This window comes from Hippopotamus amphibius, chromosome X (genome assembly GCF_030028045.1).
Source record: "Hippopotamus amphibius kiboko isolate mHipAmp2 chromosome X, mHipAmp2.hap2, whole genome shotgun sequence".
NCBI lineage: Eukaryota > Metazoa > Chordata > Mammalia > Artiodactyla > Hippopotamidae > Hippopotamus > Hippopotamus amphibius.
Window position 1 is genome coordinate 76,029,173 of NC_080203.1, and position 17,208 is coordinate 76,046,380.

Here is a 17,208-nt window from a genome sequence, read left to right on the forward strand (position 1 = left end):
TAAGTGAGTGGGGAAACCAGGAGAGTGCAATGTCAAGGAGGCCAAAAGAAGTTTTTTGAGGAGAAGGCGATGCTCAACAGTACCAAGTGCTTCGAAAGTATAAAATAGTATTGATAGCATCACTGCATTTTTTTTGACATAGAGGTCCTTAGTGGTTGCCAGGATGGTGTGTGGATGGTGGAGGGAGGGGGGCAGAACTCAGATCAGAGAGAGTTGTGAGCGGGCGGCACCTGGACAGAGCTGGGCAGTGCTGACAATTCTTTAATGATGTTAGTATTTTCCTTGTTCAATACCTATTGGTTTTATATTTGTTATTTTGATATTAAGCACAACCAGAGAACAGATAATTTTCCTTAGGAGAATTTGACTGAGGTATTATAACTTTAAAATATATAAATAAAGTAACTTCTCATAAGTTGCAAATGTTCACAAAATATTATTTTACACAGCAGCGCACAGTTGAGATTTTTGACTCATGAAGGATCAAAAATCCAAATTTGTTTTCATTATCAACCCTTGAAAAAAATAAATTAGTCATAAATGTAGTCAGTAGTACAGATTATCTTATCCTAACTGATACATATATTTTTTTTTCAGATTTGTTTCCATTATAGGTTATTATAAGATATTGAATGCAGTTCCCTGTGCTATACAGTAGGACCTTGTTATTTATCTATTTTATATATAGTAGTGTGTATCTGCTAATCCCAAACTCCTGATTTATCCCCCACCCCCTTTCCCCTTTGGTAACCATAAATTTGTATGTCTTTGAGTCTGTTTCTGTATTGTAAATATGTTCATTTGTATCATGATGTTAATTTTATTGAAAGGAGATGAGGCACAGGATGGTAGCTGGAAAGTGATGAGAGGTACAGGAAGAGATATTTTTAGGATAGAGAAATGTGGCTGTTTCTGTTCCAAACAGAAGGAGTTAGGAGAAAGAAATCCCAGGTCACTGTATGACCTCCACTTGCCTTGTTATTTCCAGAGAGAGTGACCCCTTCCCCAAAAATGCCACACCATCTCAGCTGCTGGCTTTGCTTCCTATTTCACTGAGAAATTTGAAGCAGCTGGAAATGAACTTCATCAGGTTCCTATATCCATACCAGTCCATACAACTTGTGTTTGTGCCCAAATACTCTGCCTTCTGTCCTGTTACTACGGAAAAACTGTCCTCACGCCTATAAAATGTCAACCAACCCTTCTTTCTGTGTTCAGGGTATTATTCACTCTCATCTTTTCTTTCCATTTAAAAAATTTTATTGACAAATAGTTGATTTACAATGTAGTGTAAGTTTCAGGTGTACAGCAAAGTGATTCAGTTATATATATATATACATTCTTTTTTAGATTCTTTTCCTTATAGGTTATTACAAGATATTAAAAAAATTTTATTGTAGTATAGTTGCTTTACAATTTTGTGTTAGTTTCTACTGTACAGCAAAATGAATCAGCTATACATATACATATATCCCCTATTTTTTGGATTTCCCTCCCATTTAGGTCACCACAGAGCATTAAGTAGAGTTCCCTGTGCTATACACTAGGTTCTCATTAGTTCTCTATTTTATACATAGTATCAATAGTGTGTATATGTAAATCCCAATCTCCCAATTCATCTCACCACCCCCCTTGGTATCCATACGTTTGTTCTCTACATCTGTGTCTTTATTTCTGCTTTGTAAATAACAGCATCTATACCAATTTCTTCAGATTCCACATATATGAGTTAATATACAATATTTGTTTTTCTCTTTCTGACTTACTTCACTCTGTATGACTGTCTCTAGGTCCATCCATGTCTCTACAAATGAACCAATTTCATTCCGTTTTATGGCTGAGTAATATTCCATTGTATGTATGTACCACATCTTCTTTATCCATTCCTCTGTTGATGGACATTTAGGGCGTTTCCATGTCCTGGCTATTGTAAATAGTGCTGCAGTGAACATTAGGGTGCATGTGTCTTTTTGAATTATGGTTTTCTCAGGGTATATGCCCAGCAGTGGGATTGTTCGGTCACATGGTAGTTCTATTTTTAGTTTTTTAAGGAACCTCCATACTGTTCTTCATAGTGGTTGTATCAATTTACATTCCCACCAACAGTGTAAGAGGGTTCCCTTTTCTCCAACACCCTCTCCATCATTTATTGTTTGTAGATTTTTTTGGTGATGGCCATTCTGACTGGTGTGAGGTGATACTTCATTGTAGTTTTGATTTGCATTTCTCTAATAATTAGTGATGTTGAGCATTTTTTCATGTGTTTGATGCCCATCTGTATGTCTTCTTTAAAGAAATGTCTATTTAGGTCTTCCGCCCATTTTTGGATTGGGTTGTTTGTTCTTTTTTGAATTGAGCTGCAAGTGCTGTTTGTATATTTTGGAGATTAATCCTTTGATAGTTGCTTCATTTGCAAATATTTTCTCCCATTCTGAGGGTTGTCTTTTCATTTTTTTTATGGTTTCCTTTGCTGTGCAATGCTTTTAAATTTAATTAGGTCCCATTTGTTTATTTTTGTTTTTATTCTCATTACTCTAGGGGGTGGGTCAAAAAAGATCTTGCTGTGACTTATGTCAAAGAGTGTTCTGCCTATGTTTTCCTCTAAGAGTTCTATAGTGTCAGGTCTTACAGTTAGGTCTTTAATCCATTTTGAGTTTATTTTTGTGTATGGTGTTAGGGAGTGTTCTAATTTCATTCTTTTACATGTAGCTGTCTAGTTTTCCTAGTATCACTTATTGAAGAGGCTTTTTCTCCATTGTATGACCTTGCCTCCTTTCTCATAGATTAGTTGACCATAGTTTATCTCTAGGCTTCTATCCTGTTCCATTGACCTATATTTCTGTTTTTGTGCCAGTACCATATTGTCTTGATTACTGTAGCTTTGTAGTATAGTCTGAGGTCAGGGAGTCTGATTCCTCCAGCTCCTTTTTTTTCCCCTCAAGATTGCTTTGGCTATTTGGGGTCTTTTGTGTCTCCATACAAATTTTAGGATTTTTGTTCTATTTCTATAAAAATGCTATTGGTAATTTGCTAGAGATTGCATTGAATCTGTAGATTGCTTTGGGTAGTATAGTCATTTTCACAATGTTGATTCTCTTAATCCAAGAACATGGTATATCACTCCATCTGTTTGTGTCACCTTTGATTTCTTTCATTAGTGTCTTATAGTCTTCTGAGTACAGGCCTTTTACCTCCTTAGTTAGGTTTATTCCTAGGTATTTTATTCTTTTTGTTGCAATGGTGAATGGGATTATTTCCTTAATTTCTCTTTCTGCTCTTTCGTTGTTAGTGTATAGGAATGCAAGAGATTTCTGTGTGATAGTTTTGTATCCTGCAACTTTACCAAATTCTTTGATTAGCTCAAGTAGTTTTCTGATGGCATCTTTAGGATTTTATATGTATAGTATCAAGTCATCTGCAAACAGTGGCAGTTTTACTTCTTTTCCAATTTGGACTCCTTTTATTTCTTTTCCTTCTCTGATTGCTGTGGCAAGGACTTCTAAAACTATGTTGAATAGTAGTGGTGAGAGTGGACCTCCTTGTCTTGTTCCTGATCATAGAGGAAATGCTTTCAGTTTTTCACCATTGAGAATGATGTTTGCTGTGGGTTTGCCATATGTGGCCTTTATTATGTTGAAGTAGTTTCCCTCTATGCCCACTTTCTGGAGAGTTTTTATCATAAATGGGTGTTGAATTTTGTCAAAAGCTTTTTCTGCATCTATTGAGATGGTCATATGGTTTTTATCCTTCAATTTGTTAATATGGTGTATCACATTGATTGATTTGCATATATTGAAGAATTCTTGCATTCCAGGGATAAATCCACTAGATCCTGGTGTATGATCCTTTTAATGTGTTGTTGGATTTGGTTTGCTAGTATTTTGTTGAGGATTCTTGCATCTATGTTCATCAGTGATATTGGCCTGTAATTTTCTTTTTTTGTGATATCTTTGTCTGGTTTTGGTATCAGGGTGATAGTGGCCTTGTAGAATGAGTTTGGGAGTGTTCCTCCCTCTGCAGTTTCTTGCAAGAGTTTGAGAAGGATAGGTGTTAGCTCTTCTCTAAATGTTTGGTAGAATTTGCCTGTGAAGCCATATAGTCCTGGACTTTTGTTTGTTGGAAGATTTTTATCACAGTTTGAATTTCATTACTTGTGATTGTTCTATTCATGTTTTCTATTTCTTCCTAGTTCAGTCTTGGAAGGTTATACCTTTCCATGAATTTGTCCATTTTTTCCAGGTTGTCTATTTTATTGGCATATGGTTGCTTGTAACAGTCTCTTATGATCCTTTGTATTTCTGCTGTGTCAGTGGTAACTTCTCCTTTTTCATTTCTAATTTTGCTGGTTTGAGTCCTCTCCCTTTTTTTCTTGATGAGTTTGGCTAAAGGTTTATCAATTTTGTTATCTTCTCAAAGAAATAGCTTTTAGTTTTATTGACTTTTTTAAAGGTCCTGGTTTATTTATTTAATTCCCTGCTGCGTTGGGTCTTGGTTATGGCACGCGGGATCTTCTGTTGCAGCATGTGGGCTCTTCGTTGCAGTGCCTGAGTTTCTCTCTAGTTGTGGCATGTGGGCTCCAGTGCACACAGGTTCAGTAGCTTTGCAGCATATGGGCTCTTATTTCTCTGACCTGGGATCGAACCGACATCTCTTGTATTGCAAGACAAATTCTTAACCACTGGGCAGCCAGGAAAGTCCCCCTTTTTAAAAAAAAGTATTTATTTATTTATTTATTTGGCTGCACCAGGTCTTAATTGTGGCACATGGGATCTTCATGTGGCATATGGGATACTTAGTTGTGGCATGAGGGACCTAGTTCCCTGACCAGTGATCAAACACAGGCCCCCTCCATTGGAAATGTGGAGTCTTAACAACTGGGCAACCTAGGAAATCCCTATTGATTTTTTTTTTGGCGGCAGTGGGGGTGGTCTTCATTGCTGCACTTGGGCTTTCTCTAGTTGTGGCGAGCAGGGGCTACTCTTCATTGTGGCTTTGTCTAGTTGTGGCGCATGGGCTTGGTTGCTCCTTGACATGTGGGATCCTCCTGTACCAGGGATCAAACCTGTGTCCGCTGTATGGGCAGGTGGATTCTTAACCACTGTACCACTAGGGACGTCCCCCTATTGATCCTTGTTATTGTGTTTTTCATTTCTACTTCCTTTATTTCTGCTCTCATCTTTATGATTTCCTTCTACTAACTTTGGATTTGTTTGTTCTTCTTTCTCTAGTTGCTTTAGATGTAAGGTTAGGTTGTTTATTTGAGATTTTTCTTGTTTCTTGAGGTAGGATTGTATTGCTATAAACTTCCCTCTTAGAGCTTATTTTGCTGCTTCCCATAGGTTTTGGGTTGTTGTGTTTTTGTTGTCATTTGCTTCTAGGTATTTTTTTATTTCCTCTTTGATTTCTTCAGTGATCTCTGGGTTATTTAGTAGCCTAATGATTAGCCTCCATGTGCTCATGTTTTTTATGATTTTCTCCCTGTAATTGATTTCTAATCTCATAGTGTTTTGGTTGGAAAAGATGCTTGATACGATTTCAATTTTCTTAAATTTATTGAGGCTTGATTTGTGACCCAAGATGTGATCTATCCTGGAGAATGTTCCGTGTGCACTTGAGAAGAAAGTGTATTCTGCTGCTTTCGGGTGGAATGTTTTATAAATATCAATGAAATCTATCTAGTCTATTGTGTCATTTAAAGTTGTGTTTCCTTATTTATGTTCTGTCTGGATGATCTGTCCATTGGTATAAGTGGGGTGTTAAAGTCCCCCACTATTATTTTGTTACTGTCGATTTCCCCTTTTATGGCTGTTAGCATTTGCCTTATGTATTGAGGTGCTCCTGTGTTGGGTGCATAAATATTTACAATTATTATATCTTCTTCTTGGATTGCTGCCTTGATCATCATGTAATGTCCTTTCTTGTCTCTTGTGACAGCTTTTATTTTAAAGTCTATTTTGTCTGATACAAGTATTGCTACTCCAGCTTTCATCTGATTTTCTTTTGCATGGAATATCTTTTTCCATCCCCTCACTTTCAGTTTGTATGTGTCCCTAGGTCTGAAGTGGGTCTCGTAGACAGCATATATACGGGTCTTGTTTTTGTATCCATTCAGCCAGTCTGTCTTTTGGTTGGAGCATTTAATCCATTTACATTATCAATACATATGTTCCTATTACCATTTTCTTAACTGTTTTGGGTTTGTTTTTGTAGGTCATTTTCTTCTCTTGTTTCTTGCCTAGAGAAGTTCTTTTAACATTTGTTTCAAAGCTGGTCTGGTGGTGCTGAATTCTCTTAGCTTTTGCTTGTCTGTAAAGCTTTTGATTTCTCTGTTGAATCTGAATGAGATCCTTGCTGGGTAGAGTAATCTTGGTTGTAGGTTAAATATATCCTGCACTCCCCTCTAGTCTGTAGAGTTTCTGCAGAAAGATCAGCTGATAACCTTATGAGTATTCCCTTGTATGTTATTTGTTGCCTTTCCTTTGCTGCTTTTAATATTTTTTCTTTGTATTTGATATTTGTTAGTTTGATTAATATGTGTCTTGGTGTGTTTCTCCTTGGGTTTATCCTGTATGGGACTCTGTGCTTCTTGAATTTGATTGACTATTTCCTTTCCCGTGTTAGGGAATTTTTTGACTACAATCTCTTCAAATGTTTTCTCAGACCCTTTCTCTTTTTTTCCCCAAGCCAAACTGTATCCAGCTTTCTTAAAGATACTTTTCATAAACAATCATGGTATTTCAGGAAGGACATGGGCAGACAATTGTTAACAGTATATAACAACTTTCATTTTCCCTTTTTCAATGGACTACCAAAATCAGAAAGCCACTATAAAACCCAGTGAAGTCTTCATGTGATGCTCTGAACAGGGAAAGTTTAGAGTGAGGGTTGACATTTCACATTTAGCATGTTGTTTAACAACTTTTCACAAGCCAACCCTGACTTTCAGGAAATGGAAATGAAAATGGCAGAAGTATCGATCTGAAGATCCACAATATAAAAAAGGAATCGCTGCTCTTTTGAGGGATGCCATCTCAGTGGTGACACTGGAAAGTCCAGATTACCTGACATACTGGTAACCAATCTTTGGGGGTCAGATTGCAACAGGTCTCTGGGCTTAAGGGAGTTAAGTCTATGCTGAAGGTGGAGAGGGAGAAGAGGACATAAAAACTAATTTTAGTTTTTCCACACCACAAGGCATTTGTGCCATGGTGGCTACTGTGTGTCAAATCAAGGAATCCCTCCTTCCTGGGAACCAAGAGGAAGTCTCTCAAAACTAGACGGGAAAAGTGTTTTTTCCCCACGTCAATCCAGCTTCAGAGACAATCTGTTAGTGACATGTGCCCTTCCCCCCAAAAACAACAATGAAATGTCCTGTGTGCTAACAGCATAGCTTAAAAAAAGGAAAACAAAATTCTGCATTTTTATAAAACTTGATAAAAGTAGTATTTCAAACTGTACAGTCACGAGAACTACACAGTTATCAAAAATGCACACACTTCACTTGGCATCTCCAGCACCTTCAGCTTTCTGTTCCTGGTCTGCTTTGGTATCTCCATTTTCTGCAGGGTTATTCCCATCCTTGCCAGCATCAGCTTTCCCCTTTTTCCCTTTTGGTACCTTCTCTCCCTTCTTTTCAGGGGCCTTTTTAGGCTTGGGCTCTGGTTTTGGAGGAGCGGGTTTAGCAGATAAACTTGCAGATCTTCTCTGTGGTTCGTCCGTCACCTTGGCTTTATCTCCTTTTGCTTTCCCTCAGCCTTTCTCTTGGGCATGGTGGCAACCGTGGCAGGACATGTGCACTGGACATGGGGATGCAGTGGTGCACGGGCTTTGGTTCGTCCGGGGGTTGCCCTCGCCTCTTCTTCACACTGCTCCCTAAAAATACTCCCTCACCTCTGTTTCCCTCACCAGTTAATGTTCCTATTTCTTTGCACTTCTTCACAGCAAAAACTCTCGAAATTCTTGTCTGTAGTCATTCTTTCCACTCCCTCTCTTCCCACTCTCCAGTCAACTGACTCCAATTGGGGTTCCACTTTACAACTCTACTGAAACTGCTCTTATCATCCATCTGACAAATCCAGTGTTCACTTCTCAGCCCTCATATTACTTGATCTCTCAGCAGCACTTGACGTAGTTGGTCACTCCTTCCTGCTTGTAAACCCTTCCTTTTTGGCTTTCATTACACTGCATTCTCTGGGTTTTCTCCTTCTGCTGCTCTGTCTCAATTTTCTTTGCTGATCTTCTTCCACTCAGCTTCTAAGTGTTGGAGGTTTCCCACAGCTCTGTCGTGATTCTCTCCTCTGTCTACATTCTCTCCCTAGGTCAGCTCATTTGGTACCATGGCATCAAATACACCTATATGTTCATGGCTCCAAATTTATATCTCTTGCCCTGACTTCTCTTCTAAGCTCCAGCTTCACATAACCTGCTCGCTACTTAGTATTTCTACTTGTATAACCAATAAGAATCTCAAACTTCATGTGTTTAAAACACAACATTGTTCCCTTCAGCTCAAACACCACCTCCTGACAAATGCCTTCCCTGACCACCTTATCCAAAATAATTCTCCCCTGTTACTTTCTATCATAACATGCTATTGTATTTCCTTAATAATTTAAAATCATCTTGCTTGTTTGTTTACCAATGTGTTGTCTGTTCCCTCAAACTAGAATGTAAGCTCCTTAAAGACAGAAACATTGACTGTTTTGCTTACCATTATAGTCCCAGCTCCTAGATTAGTGCCTCTCTCATAGTACATGCTCAGTTAATATTTGTTGACTAAATGTTCATTGGAAAGGAGATGTTGGAGGTGCAGGATAGAGGGAGGATAAGGAAGTGAGCAACACACAGCTGGGACTGTGGACTTGTTATGAAGGTAAAGGACTTCCTGTTTGATGGCTTCTAATTCCTCTGAGAAGCAGGTGTCAACATCATCTACTGGAGAAGTAGCAGCGAGAGGAGACTAGTGGAGGGTTTTGAGTCTGAGGAGAGTGGATGTTTGACGTTGTGATGAACAGGAGAGCTGATTATGGAATGAGAGAGATTGATTTTTTTTTTGAGTAGAACTCAAGGCCCCTTTTCAGTAGGAGAACATCAGTTTGTGTGACTGTGCATGATCTTCTCCAGCAGTCTGGGTGTGGGAAAACAGAATGTGGACAGTTGGATTGATCCAGGTGGGGTTATACCTGGTGGGCAGGAGGAAGGACAAATGGAACTAAAGTAGTTGAGGATATTCGCAAGAGGGTGGTCAAAATATTAGACCTGAACTAATTGGGGAAGTAGTTAACAGAGAGAGAAGCTCTATAATGTAAATAAAAAGTACACTGAGCTCCCTGAGAGCAGGGATGATGTTTGTCATATTCAAAGCTGTCTTTCCAGTACTTAATACAGTGTCTGGTGTGTTAGATGCCTACTAAACACTGAATGAATAAATGAATGAATGAATGTGTTATGTTATTGGAGGTCTCAATGAAGTTGAACAGTGTCATGGAGTAACAATGGGAGAGTTGGAAAGCTAGGAGGTTGTGGGAAACTAAAATTAGGATTTCAGTGATATAGCAATTCTGGAGGATGACAAGGTTCATTTGTGACCTTGAGAGTGGGTGAATGGAGCAGGAGAGGAGGCCGTCAGAGGAGAGCAGGAAAGGAAGAAGAAGCCAGAGATTTGCAATGGGTCTTCCACATGAAGGTTGAAGTGACCCCGGATTTGGACAAATTTAGGGGTGGAGAGGAAGACTGAATGAAGGGGAGTGATTGAGAGGTTCAGCAATCATGGTCTAGAAGCTACAGTGGGGAGTGAAGAAGGGACCCACTCCACCTCCATATGCAGAAGTATTTGGGGAGGGAAATATCTCTGGGGAGAGGCCTATAGGAGAAGTGGGGTTCTCAGAGGAGAGTGAGATCTCAGTTAAGGAATGTGTAGGGGTGCTTTCTGTTGGGGCTGTAGGGGTAATTGTTAATCGCTAGAATTGAGATTCTAGTGGGCACAGTTGAAAAGGATGGGAGGGAGGGGGGCCGTGGAAGGTTGGGTAGGAGAGTGGAAGCCTAGAGCAGGATGAAATCAGTATTGAGAGAAAAGAGATGACCAGGGGAGTTCATATCCAGGGTGGTGACTCCCAGATAACAGGAACGTGAGGCCCATTGGTCCTGGTCCCCAGGGCTGCAGGCTGAACTAGTCTCAGCAGTGGCAGCACTGGACGGTAAGCTCCATGAGGGATGGGCATGGTGTCTGTGTTGGTCACTACTCTACCCTTAGCACCTAGCACCCTGCCAGGCAGGTGGAAGGAGCTCGTTACATTTTTTCTGACTGGATGAAGAAAAGAAGTGGCTGGAGGACCATGAAATGCCTGGCCCACTGCAGGTGCTTGATAGATGATGGTACCATTTTATTCCTGGTATCTTGTGATGGATTACTTATCCATTTGCATCTGTGACATGTCCTCATAGAGGGCTTGTTAATGGGCATGAATGAGGCTTGTGAAACCCCAAAAGCCAACTGAGGCTACTGGTATATATCCTGAGATGGTGACTATAATTTAAGAAAGCTATGAACCTCATCAGACAAACTGTAATCTTTTTGATATAAGGGGTAGGAACCAGAAAATAAGAATTTGTAAGTGTTTAACCTGCACTGTGCTTTGGCAGAAAGACACCTGTGATGGACACAAAACTGTGTTGCCCAGGTCCCCTTTCAAGGGCAGATGTTGCCCCAGCTGCTGGGAGTGCTGTTAGCTGAGAACCTTCTTTAGCTATCAACTCCTTTGGGGATTGCCTCTACTGGAGAGAGTCACCTCACCCAAGGTCAGGACCTTGGTGGGGTGGCCCGCAGCTAGGGATTGACTCAAACAGGGATGTGAAAGCCTGCCTTTGGCTTGAATGGGACAACTCTGACAGGTCACGTTAGCGCCTGAACTCTCTGTCGAGTCAGCCAAGGCTTTGTGCACATGCATTGCTGCTCTTTTCTCCTTCAGCCTAAGCCTCTTTCCTTCCCTTCTCTCCCACAGATGTCAATCCCTCAGACATTTCCTAATGAACATCTTGCACACCAAACTCCATCCCTGAGTCTGCTTCCCAAGGAACCCAACCTGCAACAAGGGATCACAGGCTCAAATGCCTTCAGGAGCCGGGCAGGTGATATAAATGAATGAAGGTGATTGGGCTTCATGTAACAGGGAGTGGTGGGGAACTAGATAAAGTGGAGAGTTGGTGCCCCATCTACATTTTGAAAACTTAAAAACCAACATTGTGCACTCCTGGCAACATATGAGTACTTAATTCAGTCTGCAGGCCTCCTGTTTATGACCTGTGCTTTAAAGGTGTGTTCTCTCTTTGGTTAATATGCCGGCCCCTGCTTTTGACATGTCTTTTGTGAATTTGGCAAGTGTGGGTCAATCCCTCAAAGCTTCCCCAGCTCATGGGGGAGGGGCGGGGTGCAAGCAGGCCCAGATCCTGCCAGGGTCAACACTAGCCCCTGAACCACAGGGTCTCACCGAGGTACTGCTTGCTGTGAGGCCCACCTCAAGCCAGTCTCCTTCTCTGACCTTGGTCTTAAGTCTTGACACCTGCTATTGTCTGAGAGTAGCCCAGGCCGCTCTCCCTTCCCATGTAAGATTTCTAGGTTGTTTCAAGCTCTGTGGTGTCTTTTTGGAAGATCAGCCCAGTGGTGTCAGGGGACGTGAGCTAGCACGGGGCCTGGGGAGACAAGGACGCTGGCTGCAAGGGCCTCAGCCTTAGAGGCCTGAGCCGATTGGGACCAGAGAACAAAGCTCCTTTTGGATGGGACTTGACCCTTGAATATAGCTGTCACCCCCTACATGGTAGGACCATACCCTTCTTGAGGTATGGAAGTGATCTGGGCTACATCTGGTCTGTGTTTTTTGCTCCCAGCCCTGACTCACTCTGGTCTGCCCTCCTGGGTACCTTCATTGAGCCAGAGAACAAAGAAGGAGTGCGTACCCTGAGCACAGTTGCTACAGCAACCTCCTCCCCTCAGAAGCCTGGTAACCGGTGCCCACTTCACCAGAGCCGCACCTGTCTGAGGCCCCTTGTTGCTTCCAGGAGCAGTTGAACTAGAATCCCTGAGACAAAGTCCTCAAAGACAGATTCCCTGCCCCTATAACTTAGGTTCACAGTTTGGTGGGCCAGGTTTCTGCAAGACCCTGTGTCCCACATATCTGTTTTGGGCTCTCAAGTGTTTGTGCAAATCAAAGCTCATGTTTGTGCACCCCACACTTCTGTCATTTGGAAAACATACTCATGAACGGGGCTTAGTGTCTGGATAAAGGCGTCATTGCTACAATGAGAACCAGAGGGCGAAACAGAAAACGATACTAACAGAAAAAAGTTTATTTTAAGAAGACACAAACAGCTCTAGCTATATAAAGAATACAGTTCAATTGCTGGTAGCAAGCCAGTAAGGAATGCTTTTTCTTTTAGAGAAAAAAAATAAAAAATAAAAAGAAAGAAAGACAAGAAAAACACTTTGTAATACCCCTCAGAGGGCTCTCTTCCATTTTGTGTTGGAATTCTAAAAAGACCGGGATGACAATCTCTCCTAGTTTATGCTGCTTCTTGAAATTTTTATCCAGGGATACATTCTCATCACTGGGGGTATTGCCTTATCTCTGCCTTCCAGTTTAGGATATTGGTCTGCAAATTCCTGTCCCCCTTATTTTTCTTGAGTGTGCCATTGGCACTCAGTAAGCATTGAATGGTGAGGGCTAACGTAACAAAAGTCCTTCTCCTGGCTATGCAGAGCAGGACTAGCCAATCCTCCTTCCTCATTTTGCTTTTGGCAAGTGTGGTATTTTGCTGATTTAGAGTCCAAGGTACAAGTCTGTTTCCCTTCTTAAGGCTGGAAATCCTAAACAAACGGCAGAAAGAAACTGTTTCATGGATGCTTTCAGATAGGGAAATCTTAAAGCTACTTGTGTCTCTGACTTTTTAAAATCTAGATTTCAGTAAGTGGGTAAATCCCTGGGCTCGAATGACAGAAAGCAAACTAAAGGTCCCAAGAAACAATGTTCTTAGCTTTTAAAAAAATCCTGCAGCCTGAGAGGTACGTCTAAGTGACAGAGTTCATATGGAATTAAAGTCCTAACTCTCTGTATGTAGGCCTGTCCAGAATTGCCCAAGAGGAGTTTCTTCAAATGGCTTCCTGGGAGAAGCCAGCACAAGCCAGTGGAAAGAAAGTTTCAAAACACAAGAAAAGGGAAATGCCTCAGGAGCCCCCACCATCCTCTCCTCTTGACCAGCCCTATCAGACCTGGAACTGCACCAGAGAACTGATGAGAGAACTGGATGGTGTGTGTGTGTCACACACCAGCAAATGGGACCTTCACTGTCCAGATGGAGAAACCACGCTCACACAGAGGCACACACCTTGCCGTTCACTTGCATCCCCCAATATTTATATGAGCAAATGTGAAAATGTGAAACCGAACTTTACACCCCCAAGTAGCATGAGAGGTAGAGATGGGAGTGAGATGGAGAGAAATGTGAAGAAGCTTTAAGGAATCCTTTTAGGGGTTCAGAAAACAGGAGGTGGTGGTGTGCTGAATGCCTGCTGGCTGTGGTGCTGCATGGGACATCCCAAGGAGCCCATCCTCAGTGCTGGGGGTCTAGGAGGAAGATTTAGTTGGAGAGAAACTGTGGGCACAGAACACCTCCCATACCTCATTGGTTTCATTGCTGGGGCTGAGTTTAGAACAGGTTCAAATCACATTAAAATGGACATATGGACATTTTGGGTTTTAAAACCAGCCATTGGAACCAAGAGAGCTGGTGATTTCCCTAGGAAGCTGTAGACTTAACTGGAATCTCATGGCCTGGGCCCCCAGACTTTCCAGAGATGGCCCTCAACACGTGATGGCAGCAGAGGGCAGAGTGGGACAGATGATCCAGGGCAGGGGTTCCTGACCAGTTTGGGACAAACGAAATAAGAAAACTCAGAAATCCATTCTTTCCTGCCAGCTTACCCCACACTTGAGGAAGCACGGGCACATTGGATAACCAGTACAGGAGGTCTGGAGAAAAGAATGAGGGTTTCTACACCAAGGTGGTAAGAGAGAGAGACAGACAGAGACAGAGGCAGAATGAGAGAGTCCATGAAGGGCATCTGTCAGAGAGTACTAGTTGGCACATGGAGCCCCTTTCCACCCACCTCTGTGACATTGTGGGAGATGGGAGGGCAGTGAGCCACATCACCCGGCACACAACCCAGTCCTCTTGTGGGTCACAGAAATGCCCGTCCCAGGGGTCAGCAAACTATGGCAAGCAAGCCAAATCCAATATGCAGCTTTGTATGGCCCAAGAGCTAAGAATGGTATTTACATTTCTAAAGTGTTGTAAAGCAAGCAAGCAAACAAACAAACAGTAATAAAGAAGAAGACTATGCCACAGAGACCACCTGTGGCCCACAAAGCTTAAAAGAGTTACTATCTGGCCCTTTATAGAAAACGTTTGTCAAACCTTGGTCTAGATGGTGAGGAAAATCCTATCAATCTCTGCGCATTCCTGAAAAGGGAAACCACAGGAGGTCCAGGAGAAGGATTAGAACAATGGGATAACTGGAAACACCATTCCATCTGACGAGCACTGCCTGCGACTCCACTAAACCAGACTAGTGAGATACACATGAGCTATGGAAGGAAGCCTGAGAATAGCTAAAGAGAGGGTCACACGAAGAAGCATTAGGCAAAGAATGTTCTGGAAGAGAAACTGCATGCAGAGCTCAGTACTGATTAGGAAATTCGTTTATCGTTTGATAAGATTGAGATAGGATTTGAGCCCAGGGATTGATAAAATATCAAGAAGTTTCTAGAACACAACTAAGTATCTCATGAGCATCTAACAGTCTGAAACTATCTTGTAAAGTTTAAGAAGGGACGAATAGAGTAGATTCTAGGAAAGCCTATATTGGTTTGGCCTACTTTAAATAAATACCAATTACAAAAGTTCACAATGAAAAAAAAAAGTAGAGGCATTAGGGGACATTGACAAGAGGATTTTTCATTTTTCAAAAGAAGTCACCAGAAGACCCCCTTCCATAGGAAGCTTCTCTACTAAAAAATGGAATTTAATCTATAAGAATTCATTTTTCAAATAACTTTTAGGGAAAACATCCACTGTATAGAATAGGGCACATATATGAATTTGGAGGGAAATGAATGTTTCTAAATTGAAAATCAGATTTGTCTTTGGATTCACTAACTAAAGAACTCGAACATTTTTCTTAAAGCATATATATTGTTCACTGAAATACCTGGGAAATTCATGTGTCATAAAAGTAGAAGTCAGTGGGTCTTCCATAAATGCAGTGCTTTGGATGAAAAAACAATGGGCCCAGAGGCAGGAGAACTGGGATTGAGGCTGGGCCATGCCACTGTGTGACCTTGTGTAAGTTATCTGAGTTTCTGGGCCATAGTTTCCTCATCTGTAAAAGGAGAGGTTGGTCCCTTTCAGCTCTAACATTCCATGACTACAAATAAATATAGAAATAAGATCAGTACAACAATCTAGAAATAAGAAATAGTCCCCAAAGTAATCTCTGGAGTCAGTAGAAAAAACTAGCAATGAAATATAATAAAAAGAATAAAATTTTAACTACTAGCCAGAGTAAATATATCTCATTTAAAAATTAATGAAAAGGTTTGCAATTTACAATTGATCAGGAGAGGTAAGAACATACATGTTGCTATTTCTTCACCATCATACATACGGAGGAGGAGATGAGTGTCAGGTGACTTGTACAATAAGCACGATGCTGCGTTTGCATGCAGAGCATTTTATAAAATTGAACATTAAAAAGAGCTCAACACCACGTAAGGAATACATTTCCATAAAGCTTGGAATTAAAGACAGAGGCGTTAACTGGTTGTTCCAGTTCAGATTTTGTTTGCAGATTTGTTGATATCAAATTCCACAAATATGCAAAATCTTAAAATCAAATCTCTTTCTGCCAGAGCCCCCCTGGAGAACAGCCACCACGAAGAAGACGGACATTTAAGGGTTGGCACTACCAAACAAATGTAACACCCTTTCCTTTTTCCTTTTTGTGAATTAAAAAAATTGTTTTTAAACAGAAAACAGGCCAGATGTGCTGACAAAGTCAAAGCAAAGGCTTTTGCAGGTTAAGCAAATAGTTGATTCAATCTGAAAATTTCTTAACACCAAATAAACATGTATCCGACCAACATGACAATATAAATCACATGGCCAGGGATTGATCACGTAATGTAACGACAGCAGAAAAGATGGGAAAGGCTGGAATCATTTGGAGAGTCGTGGCTATAGTGACTCAGGGGCTTGAAGAAATAACATCACTGGAACACACACACACACACACACACACACTATAGGGATGCTGCTGCTGCGGTCCTGGGACCATGCTTTGAGAACCACTGGCCTAGATTTTGGGCTTTACTGAACGAAAGTAGATACGTATTTCACATAACCCATTACTTATGCAAATTGCTTTTTTGTTAAACTTATTAAAAGTGCCTCAAATGTGTGCCTATAACCATTTCCTACTGTATTCCTCTACAAATGTCTCAGAGTATTCCAAAATTTGTTTGTTTCATATCCTTGTTAAAATCCTTATCATTTTTGCTGCCCTTTGTCAAAGGTAGCTCTTTGTACCTCTTTCCCACTCATCCTCTTATATCCCTAATAGTTTAGTCAAGTACAGCTGAAATACACGTAAAGGCTTTGGAGGGACCCGGTGCTCTGGAATACCCCTGGTCTCATTCTCACACCAAGGGGAACTAGTAGCACAAAACACAGATAAGGGTTGGGGGGCAGCCGAGACTGCATGCAGTAAAGTTGCACCTCGAAGAAGTTTAATAATCCAGGGGCTGACATTGATCTGACACTGATTGGACAGTTTCACCTTTCATAAACAGGACACATCTCCACAAACTCTTTAAATCTTTGTGTTTTTTACTCAAATGCTAAGTAGTATCAATTCCATTTGTGTAAAAATGTTAAGGTACAATAAGAATTATCTAGGCTGTCTCAGTAGCTTTAGTAGCCATTTCTGAGAGTCCCTTGGTAGTAACCATACTGAACAGCACTGGGAATCAGGAGAATTTAATCGACCATCAGCAGTTTACTAAGATAGTTCCAAGAGATTAAGGTATTTTCTATATTAGGGAGTTAGTCATCAGGGAATTTGACCTTTCCATGGTGAAAAATACACTTCTGCAACTGATT

The 17,208-nt window shown here is 41.1% G+C and overlaps 1 pseudogene; it reads right to left on the reverse strand.

Annotated features, from left to right (window-relative positions):
- Positions 1-7,497: 7,497 nt before the first annotated feature.
- LOC130842582 (non-histone chromosomal protein HMG-17-like) lies at positions 7,498-7,769 on the reverse strand (annotated as a pseudogene).
- Between the last annotated feature and the right edge of the window lie 9,439 nt (positions 7,770-17,208).